Source organism: Hemiscyllium ocellatum, chromosome 35 (assembly GCF_020745735.1).
Source record: "Hemiscyllium ocellatum isolate sHemOce1 chromosome 35, sHemOce1.pat.X.cur, whole genome shotgun sequence".
Lineage (NCBI taxonomy): Eukaryota > Metazoa > Chordata > Chondrichthyes > Orectolobiformes > Hemiscylliidae > Hemiscyllium > Hemiscyllium ocellatum.
The window spans coordinates 7788956-7801692 of NC_083435.1; the positions used below are offsets into that span (position 1 = coordinate 7788956).

The 12737-nt window shown below is 42.0% G+C and overlaps 1 protein-coding gene across 5 annotated transcripts in view; it reads left to right on the forward strand.

Annotated features, from left to right (window-relative positions):
- The first annotated feature begins 177 nt into the window (after positions 1-177).
- tmem268 (transmembrane protein 268) overlaps positions 178-12737 on the forward strand; it is a 35837-nt gene continuing 23277 nt past the window's right edge. For 2 of the 5 annotated variants that reach the window (XM_060850513.1, XM_060850517.1), the window contains exon 1: positions 178-286. The gene's annotated coding sequence lies outside the window, so the exon portion shown is untranslated. Of the gene's footprint in view, positions 287-9595; positions 9715-9820; positions 9895-12737 lie in introns of those variants that run through there. The other 3 variants (XM_060850514.1, XM_060850515.1, XM_060850516.1) reach the window with 3 other exon arrangements.

The window sequence follows — 12737 nt, forward strand, 5'->3', positions numbered from 1 at the left end:
TATTCCCATTGTTTTCACTGGCATCTCTGCCATCCTATCACATGTCGAGATACGCTTGGACACGCCCTCCCGGCGTATCCGCGAATCCGGTCTGTACCCCGCCCTCCCCGCCAGACGATTGACGTAGCTTTCGTCCAATCGACACCGAGATTGCCCCTGCCTGTCCTCGGGCATGAGGAGGCGCAGCACCAATGGCGTCAATCAGCGGCCAATCAACGTGATTGATCTTGGCGGCCGGTCTAGTTTGATTAGAAATGGGAAAGCAAATGGCCTGGCGAAAATGGGGGTAAGTGATTGTTTTAGGCTCCAGCCGTAACGACAGGGCGATCGCGAGGAGGGTGGATTAGCAATGTGTCTGTCAGGGGCGAAGGTACATCCCTAACCGTTAACTGTTTATCCCAGGTTGCTGCAGTGTGTACTAGTCATCAAATATTATACAGCAAAGGTTCAGTGTGATGCTGTATGTGTAAGAAATAAAGTATATTCATACTACACTTTTCTTACATAACATTCTGGTAAACTAAAACACTACAGCAAATACAGGGATGCGATGGAACTAATTTGCCCACAGGCAGCTGTCACCAGCAACAGACACCATGACCTGATATACCTACCCCTCCTCCCATCCTTGGTGTTGGGATGGATAAACCACCCTTATCCATGGAGGAATGTTGGCTCATTGACCAAAGTGGAAACGTGGGATGTTTCACACCAGAGGTTTAGGTCTCATCTGTAAGAAGACCATATCACTTACAGCACAGGGAGAGGGGTAGTTGACAAAAGATTGGCAATGTGAGGAGAGTGTTTACCTCTGGTGCAAGCGGCGAGGAGGATCTGGGCTGGAATGGTTGAGCGAAGGCAGTTTGATTCCAGGCTTTCAAAATAGAATTGGCTTATCTTGTGTAGTGAGCAAAGTTATTGGGCTCTGGAGAAAAGGGTCAGGGATTAGATCTGGGTGAATGTTTGTTATAAAGAGCTGGCATGGATACGATGGATCAAATGGTTCCATTCTGGGCTGTAGTCATTCCATGAATCTAATTTGTTCATGATGCTTTCTCTGTGTGTTGTCATTCCAAATTGGACCTTCTTCACCCAACGGACTGTGAATCTGGGATTTCCTGTCTAATGAAGCAGTTGAGGCTATCTTGTTGAATGTTTTTAAGGCAAAGATAGATTTTTGAACAGTAAATGAATTAAGGTTATGGTGAGCAGGTGGGTGAGTGGAGCTGAGTCCGTGAAAAGATCAACCATGATCTTGTTGAATGATGCAGCAAGTCCCACGGGTCACATATTTCTTATGTTGTTATGACCTCAACATTTCCCAATTGTCATGTCTCAGCTAAGTCTGGCAGCTAATGTTACTGTTTCCCAACTCTGATGTATGTTAAAAGAAAAGGCATAGTATGTAAAGAAAAACATGTAAATCAACAGTCAACTTTGGCTGTGACTTTGGCATTTCACTGATGAACAGAAGAATGTTTGTTGTTGGAGCTACAATTTGTAGGAATTTAGTTTAAAAATGTGATTGGTATGAATCTTCACGGGACTGCTACCCTTACTAAAAGTTACACAAAAGAGTGAGCAGTACTGGGCAGCAACTTTGCATTTTTCAGTCTGCAATATAATACTGTGGAAAGAAGAATGAAAGACGAAAATTACTTTGGCAATGCAGTCTTTAATCCTACTTCTCTAAAGTTATTCTAAGCTAACATTTCTTTCTTGCGCATGATTGGCTTACTACTTTGGTGTGATTAACTCCATGCACCGACTTCCACTTTCTCAATAACTTCAGCAGACCAGAGAAGTAACTAAAATTTGTCAAGTAAAGGGAAGGTTGGACTTGTATTTCTGCAGCCTCTGTTATGACCTCAACATGCTGAACTATTTTGTAGCCAGTGAGGTGCATTTTTTTGAAATCCAGTCACAATTCCCAATCTTTCATTAGTTATATAATACTCTGCCATGCTGATTTTCCTATTGAAGCAAACAATTTCACATTTATCCATGATAAACTGCATCTGCTGTGCATTTGATCACTTGTCTAAATCACCTTAAAAGTTCTTTCCATCTTTTTCATCTCACACATTCAACCCAGTTTGTGTGGCATCCGGAAAACTTTGAACATTATATTTGATTCCCTCATCCAATTTATTGATATATGTTGTGTGATATCACATTTATATATATCTATAAACTATAGCCTTCCACACTAAAACAAGGCCCATTTCTTCCTATTTTGTTTCCTTTCTTGGAGAATTCTAAATTCATTCCAGCGTATAATCCCCAGCACTTTGATATGTCACAGTAATCCCTTATGTGAGACTTTCCAGAAGCTTTCTGAAAATACAAATGCATCACATCTATTGGCCATAAAGATGTACAGCACGGAAAAAGACCCGTCAGTCCAACTTGTCCATGCCAACCAGATATCCCAATCCAATCTAGTCCCACCAGCCAGCACCTGGCCTATATCCCTCCAAACCCTTCCTATTCATATCCCCACCCCCATTGCTTTTTAAATGTTGTAATTGTACTAGCCTCCACCACTTCGTCTGGCAGCTCATTCCATGCACGTACTGTCCTCTGCATGAAAAAGTTGCCCCTTAGGTTTCTGTTATATCTTTCCCCTCTCACCCTAAAACCTATGCCCTCTAGTTCTGGACTCCCCCAGCCCAGGGAAAATACTTTGTCTATTTATTCTATCCATTCCCCTCATGATTTTATAAACATCTATAAGGTCATCCCTCAGCCTCTGACGCTCCAGGGAAAACAGCCCTAGCCTATCAACCTCTCCCTACAGCTCAAATCCTCCAGCCCTGGCAACGTCCTTTAAATCTTTTCTGAATCCTTTTAAGTTTCCAGTAGGGAGGAGACCAGAATTGTACGCAATATTCCAACAATGGCCTAACCAATGTCCTGTAAAGCCACAACATGACCTCCCAACTCCTGTACGCAATACTCTGACTAATGAAGGCCGTTCTTCATCTGTTCTTCTAGTCACATCCTCAAATGAAATTCTAGTAGATTTGTCAAAAAAAATTTCCCTTTCATAGATCACTATTTACATAGATGATTGCAGATCTAACACTAGGATGAGTGGCAAAGCAAAGTGTGCAGAGGACTGTGAAACTTTGCAGAGGAACATAAATACTTTTAAGTGAGTGGGTAAAGGTCTGGCAGATGTAATACAATGTTAACAAATGTGAAGTCATTCATTTTGGTTGGAATAACAGTAATAATGACTGTTACTTGAAAGGTAAAAAGTTACAGCATGCTGCTATGTCGAGGGGCCTGGGTGTCCATGTGCATGAATCACAGAAGGTTGGCCTGCAAGTACAATAGGTAATTAGGAAGGCAAATGGAATTTTGTCCATCATTGCTAACGGGATTGAGTTGAAAAGCAGGGAGGTGATGTTGCAGCTGTACGGGGTGTTGGTGAGGCCACACCTGGAGTGCTGTGTGCAGTTCAGATCTCCTTTCTCAAGAAAGGTACATAGGAGGTTCACTAGGTTGACGGTTTGCCTTATGTGGAAAGACTGAGTAGACTGGGATTATATTAATTGGAGTTTAGAAGAGTGAGGGAGGATTCTCAAGGGAGTAGGTAAGATGGACATGGATAGGATGTTTCCACTGGCAGGTGAAACTAGGACAAGAGGGCCTTGCCTCAAAATTCGGGGAACAGAGTTAGGACTGAATTGACAAGGAACGTCTTCACCCAGAGGATTGTGAAGCTATGGAGCTCCCTGCCCACTGAAGTGGTTAACCCTACTTCAGTAAATGTTTTTAAAGCTAAGATAAATGCTATTTTGAAAAATAAAGGAATTATGGGTTATAGTGAGAGGATAGGTCATGAGAGCTGAGTCCATGAAAAGATCAGCTATGATCTTATTGAATGGCAGAGCAGGCTTGAAGGGCCAGATGGCCTACTCATGCTGCTAGTTCTCTGAATTCTTACTGATCCATGTTGACTTATTCAAATGTGTTCTTATTTTCTAAATTTACATCCTTTATAATTGACTCCAATAGTTTTCCTGCTATTGAAGTTTGACTAATTAGTTTATAATTCCCATTTTTCTTTCTCCCTCCTTTTTACGAGAGTGGGCTTACATTTGTGGCTCTCCAGTCTGGGGTCTGTTTCAGAATCTAAAGAATTTTCAAAGCTTACAACAAATACATCTTCTATTTTCATTGCTACTTCCTCCGCCCTCTACCCTGGGATATATATTATCAGGCTTTAGAGGTTCATCAGATTTCAGTTCCTATAATGATTCTTACACGTTTTTTTAATAGTAATATGAATCTCCTTCAATTCCTCTTTCTCCGTAGATCCTTGTTTCCCTCACATTTCTGGTAAATTATTTCTATCTTCCTCCATGAAGATACAACTAAAGCAATTGCTTAATTTCTGTGTCATTTCCTTGTTCTCAATTCTCAATTATCAATTCTCCTTCTTGGACTGTAAGGGGCATTTAACTTCATGAACCTTTTTTTTTCACAAGCTTTTCAAAGAGTTTTCAGTGTGCTTTTATGTACCTTGTATGTTTACTCCCATACTTTACTTTTTGCCTCTTAGTCAATCTCTGTGTTTCTTCCCTGAATTTTAAATTGCCCAATCCTCAAGCTTGCTACACCTTTTTGGCAACTTTTATATGAGTAATCTTTGGATCTAACATGATCCATATTTCTTTTATTTGCTAAGCTAGGACTACCATTCCTGTTGTGTCCTTTCACCAGAAAGGAATCATGTTGAAACGCAAATATTTATTCTTTAATTGTTAGCCATTGCCTATCTACCATAATGTTTTTAAATTAGGTTGCCCAGTGTATTGTAGCTAACTCATCCCACTTATATAAGAACATACATTAGAACTAGGAGCAGGAGTAGGCCATCTTGCCCCTCGAATCTGCTCTGCCAATCAATAAGATCATGGCTGATCTTTTTGTAGCCTCAGGAACACTTACCTGCCCTCTCACTATAACCCTTAATTCCTTTACTGTTCAAAAAATGATCTATCTTGGCTTTAAAATCATTTACTGAGGAAGCCTCAACTACTTCAGTGGGCAGGAAATTCCATAGATTCACAACCCTCTGGTGAAGAAGTTCCTTCTCAATTCAGTTCTAAATCTGCTCTCCCTAATTTTGGGCCTGTGTCCTCTCGTCCTAGTTCCACTAGCCAGTGGAAACATCCTCTCTATTTCTATCTATTTCTCTCCATAATTTAATATGTTTCTATAAGATTCCCCCTCATTCATCTAAGTTCCAATGAATATAATCCCAGTCTGCTCAGTCTCTCCTCATAAGCCAACCTCCTCAACTCTAGAATCAACCTAGTGAACCACTTCTGCACCCCTTCCAGTACCAGTACATCCTTTCTCAAGTAAGGAGACCAAAACTGCACACAGTACTCCAGGTGTGGCCTCAACAGCACCCCACACAGCTACAACATGAACTCCCGGCTTTTAAACTCAATCTCTTTTAGCAATGATTGACAAAATTCCATTTGCCTTCCTACTTGTTGTACCTGCAGACCAACCTTCTGTGGTTCATGCACAAGGACACCCAGGTACCTTTGCACAGCCACATGCTGGACTTTTTCACCATTCAAGTATTAGTCCTTTTTACTGTTATTCCTACCAAAATGGATGACTTCACATTTATTAACATTGTCCTCCATCTGGCGAAACTTTGCAAAGAGACACAGACAGTTTAAACTGTCTGTGTCTCTTTGCAAAGTTTCGCAGTTTTCTGCACACTTTGCTGTATGACTCATCTTGGTGCCATTTGCAAACTTTGACACACTACACATGGTCCCCAACTCCCCAAATCATCTATGTAAATTGCAGTCCCAACACTGATCCCTGAGGCACGCCACTAGTCACTGATTGCCAACCAGAAAGACACTCAAATATTCCCACTCTTTATTTCCTGTTAGTTAACCTATCCTCTCTCCATGCTCATTCACATTCCCCGTAACGCCATGCATCTTTATCTTATGCATCAGCCTTATCTTATGCAGCACCTTGTCGAATGCCTTTTGAAAATCTAGATTTACCACATCTACTGGGTCCCTGTTGTCCACCCTGCTCATAATGTCTTCATAGAATTTCAAAAGATTAGTTAAACGTGACCTGCCCTTCATGAACCCATGCTCCGTCTGCCCAGCGGTACAATTTCTAACTAGATGCCTTGCTCTTTCTTCCTTGATTAGGTGTACTGGCCATGCTAAATTGCCCGTAGTGTTAGGTAGGGGAATGGGTGGGTTGCGCTTCAGCGGGTCGGTATGGACTTGTTGGGCCGAAGGGCCTGTTTCCACACTGTAAGTAATCTAATCTAATCTAATCTAATTGATAATAGACTCAAGCAATTTACCCACAATAGAAGTTAAGCTAACTGGTCTGTAATTCCACATCTTTCATCTGTCTCCTTTTTTAAACAGTGGCATCATATTTGCTGTTTTCAAAGGTGCTGGAACTGCCATAGAGTCCCGTGATCATTGGAAATGTACCACAAGTGCATTGGCTATTCTTCTGCCATCTCTTCTAGTACCCTGGGCACTAAAAGTAGTTTCATTTGTTTTGATTTAGGACCCCAGCTGAGGATTGAGCTACTTTACTCTACATTACAATGAAGAATCCGATCATGTTGTGGTCATTTAGAACAGGCTTATTAATTAACTCCTTCATATTGTAGAAAATCAAACCTACAATAGCCTGTTCCCAACTTGGTTCCTCAATATATTAGCCTAAAAAAAAATCTAGTACTTGCTCCAGGAATTCATTTGCGGCAGTATTATTGCCCAGCAAGCCAGGCAGCATCAGGAGGTGGAGAAGTAATGTTTCGGGTGTAACCATTCTTCAGGTCCAAGGAAGGGTTACACCTGAAACGTTGACTTCTCCACCTCCTGATGCTGCTGGCTTGCTGTGCTCTTCCAGTCTCCTGCTTGTCTACTTTGGATTCCAGGATCTGTAGTTTTCTTTTTGACTCTAATGTGGTTTGCCCAGTCTATATGGTTAAAGTCACCAATGATTACTATAACGTCTTGTTGCATGCATCTTTAGTTTCTGTTTGATGCAGTCTCCTATGTTAGTTATCGCTACTGTTTGAAGTAGCTTATGGCTTATAGCCCATTCCCACTCATGTTTATCATGCCTTGTGGCTTCTGAACTCCACTCAGATTCTTCATTTAGATTTTCTGCACCAATCTCCTGTTTTACAGTTGCATTGACTTTATCTTTCACTAACAATGCCACTTCTTTATGTTTTTGCCTGCGCTTACTGAAGATTGAATATCCTTGGATATCCAGTTCTCAACCTTGGTCACCTTGTAACCATGTCTCTATAATCAGAATCATATTGTACCTGTTTACAACTATTTGTGGAGTTAATTTGTATACCTTATTGTCAATACCATTTGCATTCAGATACAGTACATTTAGACTTGACTTTTTTTGACATTTTTACTCTTTTGTGTCCTTATTTGCTGCTAACCCATGTTTCCTTGCATTCCACTTTTGTTTTGTATCTTTTATTTTCAGCTTTATTTCCTTCAGTCTTGTTTCCCCACTCGGGCTCTCATCCCCTTGCCACTATAGTTTGAACTCTACCTCACTGTACTAGCTAATCCTGCACAAATATTGGTCCCAGTCCTAATGAGGTGCAATCCATCCAGCTAGTATAGACTCTGTATTCCCTTCATCCTATTCCAGCCTCCCAGTCCACACATTCAAACGGTCTGTTCTCATTTTGCTGATATTGCGAGCACATCCTGAGATTACTACCAGTGAGGTTCTACAGGTTAATTTATCTCCTGGCTCCTTATAGTCAGCTTGCAGGACATCATTCCTCTTTTAACCAATTTTGTGAGTACTGACATTCACCACAACATTTTGCTGTTCTCTGTCAGAATGTCCTCAGCTGTTCAGTGACGTCCTTCACTCTGGCACCAGGAAGGCAACATACTTTCCTGATGTCACATCTGTGGCTGCAAAAATGTCAAATCTATTCCCATTGCAACAGTATCCTTGTAACTTTTACTCTCTCACTCTTTTCTCCCCACCTGTGTAGCTGAGTCACTCAGACCTGACTCTTGCTGCATTCACATGAGAAACCATCTCCAAAAAGGGAATTATAATGAAGTGGAGTCAGCATGGCTTAATGAAAGGGAAGTCGTTTCTAATGAATACGTTAGCATTTTTTTTGAGGATGTGTTGCATTAGGATTTCCAGAAGGCAGAATATCTTTCAAATGGCTAAGTCATAAAGTAAGAACCCATGGTGTTGGAGGTAGTATATTGATGTGAATAGAGAGTTGGCTAATGACAGAAACAGCAAATAGGGATAAGGAGGTTTTTTTTCAGGTTGGGGACCTGTGAGCAATGGAGTTGTTTGTACAGACGGAATGTAAATGTTCCACAAAGTAGTTGCCTCGTCTTTGTTTCATCTCTCAAATGTCGAGGAGACCACATTGTGAGCAGCGAATACAGTCGACCGGATTGAGTGAAGTGCAAGTAAATTGCTGCTTTGCTGAGAAAGTATGCCTGGGCCCTGAGATAGTGAGGAAGGAGGAGGTAAACAGGCAAGTGTTGCACCTCCTGTGATTGCATGGGACTGTGCTGTGGGAGGTATAGGTAGTGGAGCAGGCGTGGACCAGAGTATTCCAGAATGAATGGCCTCTGCAAATTGCTGACAAGGGAGAGTGTCTGCTGCTGGCATCCTGCTAGAGGTGGCTTATAATGCTTTGGATGCGGGATGGAGTTGAAAATGGGGCATCAGGAAGCCCCATTGATGTTGTGGGAGGGAAGAGAAGAGGATTTGAGATCAGCGGTGCGTGAAATAGGTTGGACATGGCTAAGGGCCCTATCAACCATGGTGGCAGAGAATTCTTAATTTAGGAAAAAAAGGTAGACATACCTGAGCTCCTCTTTCGCCCCCCCCCCCCCCCCCCCCCCCCCAAACTCAGGTATCAGAACAGATGTGACAGAGGTGGAGAAAGTGAGAGAATGGAATGAATTCATGACAGGAAGCAGGGTGATGAGGATGTCTAGTCAAGGCAAATATGGGAATCACATTCCTGATGAAGAGCTTATGCTTGAAAAATTGACTTTTCTGCTCCTCGAATGTTGCCTGACTGGCTGGCTTTTCCAGCACCACACTTTTTGACTCTGATCTCCAGCATGAGCAGCCCTCACTTTCACCAAATATAGGAATCACTTCATCCCCCAAATTTATCCAATCAAACACCCCTTTTTGTCCCATTGTGAACACTTTTTTTTAAACTAATAAACAAAAGGGTTGAAAGAAGATGAAAGAGATCCACCATTCCTTCAGTGCAATATTGATTCTTTTTAATTCAGTCCCGCTTTGCTTCCAGCAGCATCTTTGAATTCCTGGAGACTCCGAGGTAATTCTGGAGGGTTGGTAACAATAGTGATAGAGAGGCTGGTACAGCTGTCATGAGAACTGCAAGAGAGATCAGTAACAAACGAAAGTGCTGTCAGGCTGAAAGAATCGAGCAGAAGGGTTTCCTGTAAGTCATGAGATCTCTACCGCCCATTAGCCTTGTGTTATTTGTGACTTCAGAGGGTGACTTCATTGTAAGGAAAGCAACTACAAGAGGAAAAAGTAACTGGAACTATGTAGTAACATGAGACCACTGTTTGCTAATCACGTGTTTGTGGTCATCTGAAACAAATCGAAAGAATAAACAAGACAGCGGTAGGTGAATCAAAGCCAAAAGTAATGTGTCATCAGTTTTTATTCTGCTGTTCATGCATTTGCAGGCTGGGTTTCTGCTTTTACTTACGAAAAGTGATCCGCAGCAGATTTAGTATGACCTTAACTGGGAGAAGGTACAGCAATTGCCAAAAGGTGGATGTCGGGTTTTTTAAATTTAAAGTTAGTTGCTCATTGTGACAATGATATTTGGGATTTGATGTTTACCATTGGGCAGTGCAGGGGAAGCAGGATGGCACCAACATGTTTATGTTGGAGAGTGATTCGTCTTCATCGAAGAAGCTTTCTTTGCATGTCTTTCTTTCACAACTGTTGTCGGAGGACTGGAAAATTTTCATAAAATCAAGCACGAGTTAAGCTGTTCTTTTTATTATTTGTCTTGACACTTCCTTTGGCAGTGCATTAAAGAATATTTAATCATTTTGAAATTCCTTTCAGTAAATTTCTGCCCATTTGGAATGTCACTGCTGATCCTTCTTGACAAAAAAAAGATTTAAGATAACAACTTGATATTTTAACATTACTGTTGCACCAACATGTCTTGGAGCAAGTAACTTCTTGTCGATAGCAATCATTGTAAATTGACTAGATTTTATAATTACAGGTTGCAGAAGCTAAGCTGTACATTAAAAGTAATTACGTAATACTCATTTTTAGCTACTACCATTAACCAAAACAGAATTTGTACACAGTTGTGACCCCTCAAGTTTATCAAAAGTAACCAAATGTTTCCTTTTGTATCTTTCATGTATTTTCTGCTTGTAGGGATGTTGTACAAAGAACAAAGAAAATTAAGCACAGGTACAGGCTCTTCAGCCCTCCAAGCCTGCGCTGATCCAGATCCTCTATTTAAACCTGTTGGCTATTTTCCAACGATCTGTATCCCTCTGCTCCCTGCCCATTTATCTCGATACACCTTAAATGACGTTATTGTGCCCTCCCCTATCACCTCTGCTGGCAATGCGTTCCGGGTACACGCACTCTTGGCGTAAAGAACATTTCACGCATATTTCCCTTAAACTTTTCCCCTCTCACTGAACTCGTGACCCCTAGTAATTGAGTCCTCCACTCTGGGGAAAAAGCTTCTTGCTATCCAGCCTGTCTGTGCCTCTCATGATTTTGTGGACCTCAATCAGGTCCTCCCTCATCCTCTGTCTTTCTAATGAAAATAATCCTAACCTATTCAATCTCTCTTCATAGCTAGCGCCCTCCCCCAGCAACATCCTGGTTAACCTCCTCTGCACCCTCTCCAAAGCATTCACGTCCTTCCTGTGGCGACCAGAACTATACGCAGTATTCCAGATATGGCTAAACCAAAGCCCTATGCAACTGGAACATGACCTGCCCACTCTTGTACTCGATACTCTGTCCGATGAAGGAAAACATGCCGTATGCCTACTTGACCACACTATCAAACTGCATTGCCACCTTCAGAATACAATGCACCTGAATATCCAGATCTCTCTATACATCAAATTACCCAGGGCTTTTGTTCCTTATGGGCGGCAAGGTGAGTCAGTGGTTAGCACTGCTGCCTCACAGTGGCAGGGACCCAGGTTTGATTCCAGCCCCAGGTAACTGTCTGTGCGGAATTTGCACATGATCCTTGTGTCTGTGTGGGTTTCCTCTGGGTGTTTCGGTTTCCTCCCACAGTGCAAAGATGTGCAGGTTAGGAATTGGCCATACTAAATTGCTCACTATGTTCAGGGGTGTGTAGGTTAAGTGCACTTGTCAGGGGTAAATGCAGGGTAAGGGGAATGGGTTTGAGTGGGTTACTCTTTGGATGGTCAGAGAGTCAGAGAGATGTACAGCATGGAAACAGACCCTTTGGTCCAACCCATCCATGCAGGCCAGATACCCAACCCAATCTAGTCCCACCTGCTAGCACCTGGCCCATATTGCTCCGAACCCTTCCTATTCATAACCCATCCAAATGCCTCTTAAATGTTGCAATTGTACCAGCCTCCATCACTTCCTCTGGCAGCTCATTCCATACCCGTCCCACCCTCTGTGTGAAAAAGTTGTCCCATAAGTCTCTTTTATATCTTTCCTCTCTCACCCTAAACCTGTGCCCTCTAGTTCTGGATTCCCCGAACCCAGGGAAAAGACTTTGCCTATTTACCCTATCCACGCCCCTCATAATTTTGTAAACCTCTATAAGGTCACCCCTCAGCCTCTGACGCTTCAGGGAAAACAACCCCAGCTTGTTCCGCTTCTCCCTATAGCTCAAATCCTCCAACCCTGGCAACATCCTTGTAAATCTTTTCTGAACCCTTTCAAGTTTCACAACATCTTTCCAATAGGAAGGAGATCAGAATTGTGAGCAATATTCCAACAGTGGCCTAACCAATGTCCTGTACAGCCGCAACCTGACCTCCCAACTCCTGTACTCAGTCCTCTGAAAGCATACCAAACACCTTCTTCACTATCCTATCTATCTACGACTCTACTTTCAAGGAGCTATGAACCTGCACTCCAAGGTCTCTTTGTTCAGCAACACTCCCTAGGACCTTACTATTACCGGTGTGGACTCATTGGTCTGAAGAGCCTGTTTCAAACTGTAGGGATTCTGTTCTATGAATCTATTAAGGGGGAAGTGTATTGTGTGTGGCCATGATGTTTGATATATTTCGCACTTTATCCAGAAGTGCAATCTTTTTTAAAAATTAAACTATGTTTTTGTAAGAAATTAAAGCACATTCACTTATTATAAAGCAAAATGTGAGTTAATGGGAGGAATGCAATGAGAATTCAGGTCAATAAGACTCAGTCATTCATTGGTATGTTGATTTAAGCATATCCCATGGCATTTTCATAATCTTGACAGCTCTTGGTGCCTGCTTGCAACAACGTGCTTTTGTATAGCATTTTAGCACTGTAGATGCTTTATTGGGGAGTTATCAAGAAAAGTTTTGCACCAAAAGTGGCTAAAGATGAGGTGAAGGTTTGGCAGATATTAAATTAACTGGGAGTAGTTACAGCACTTGCTGCAAGAGGGATGTCCG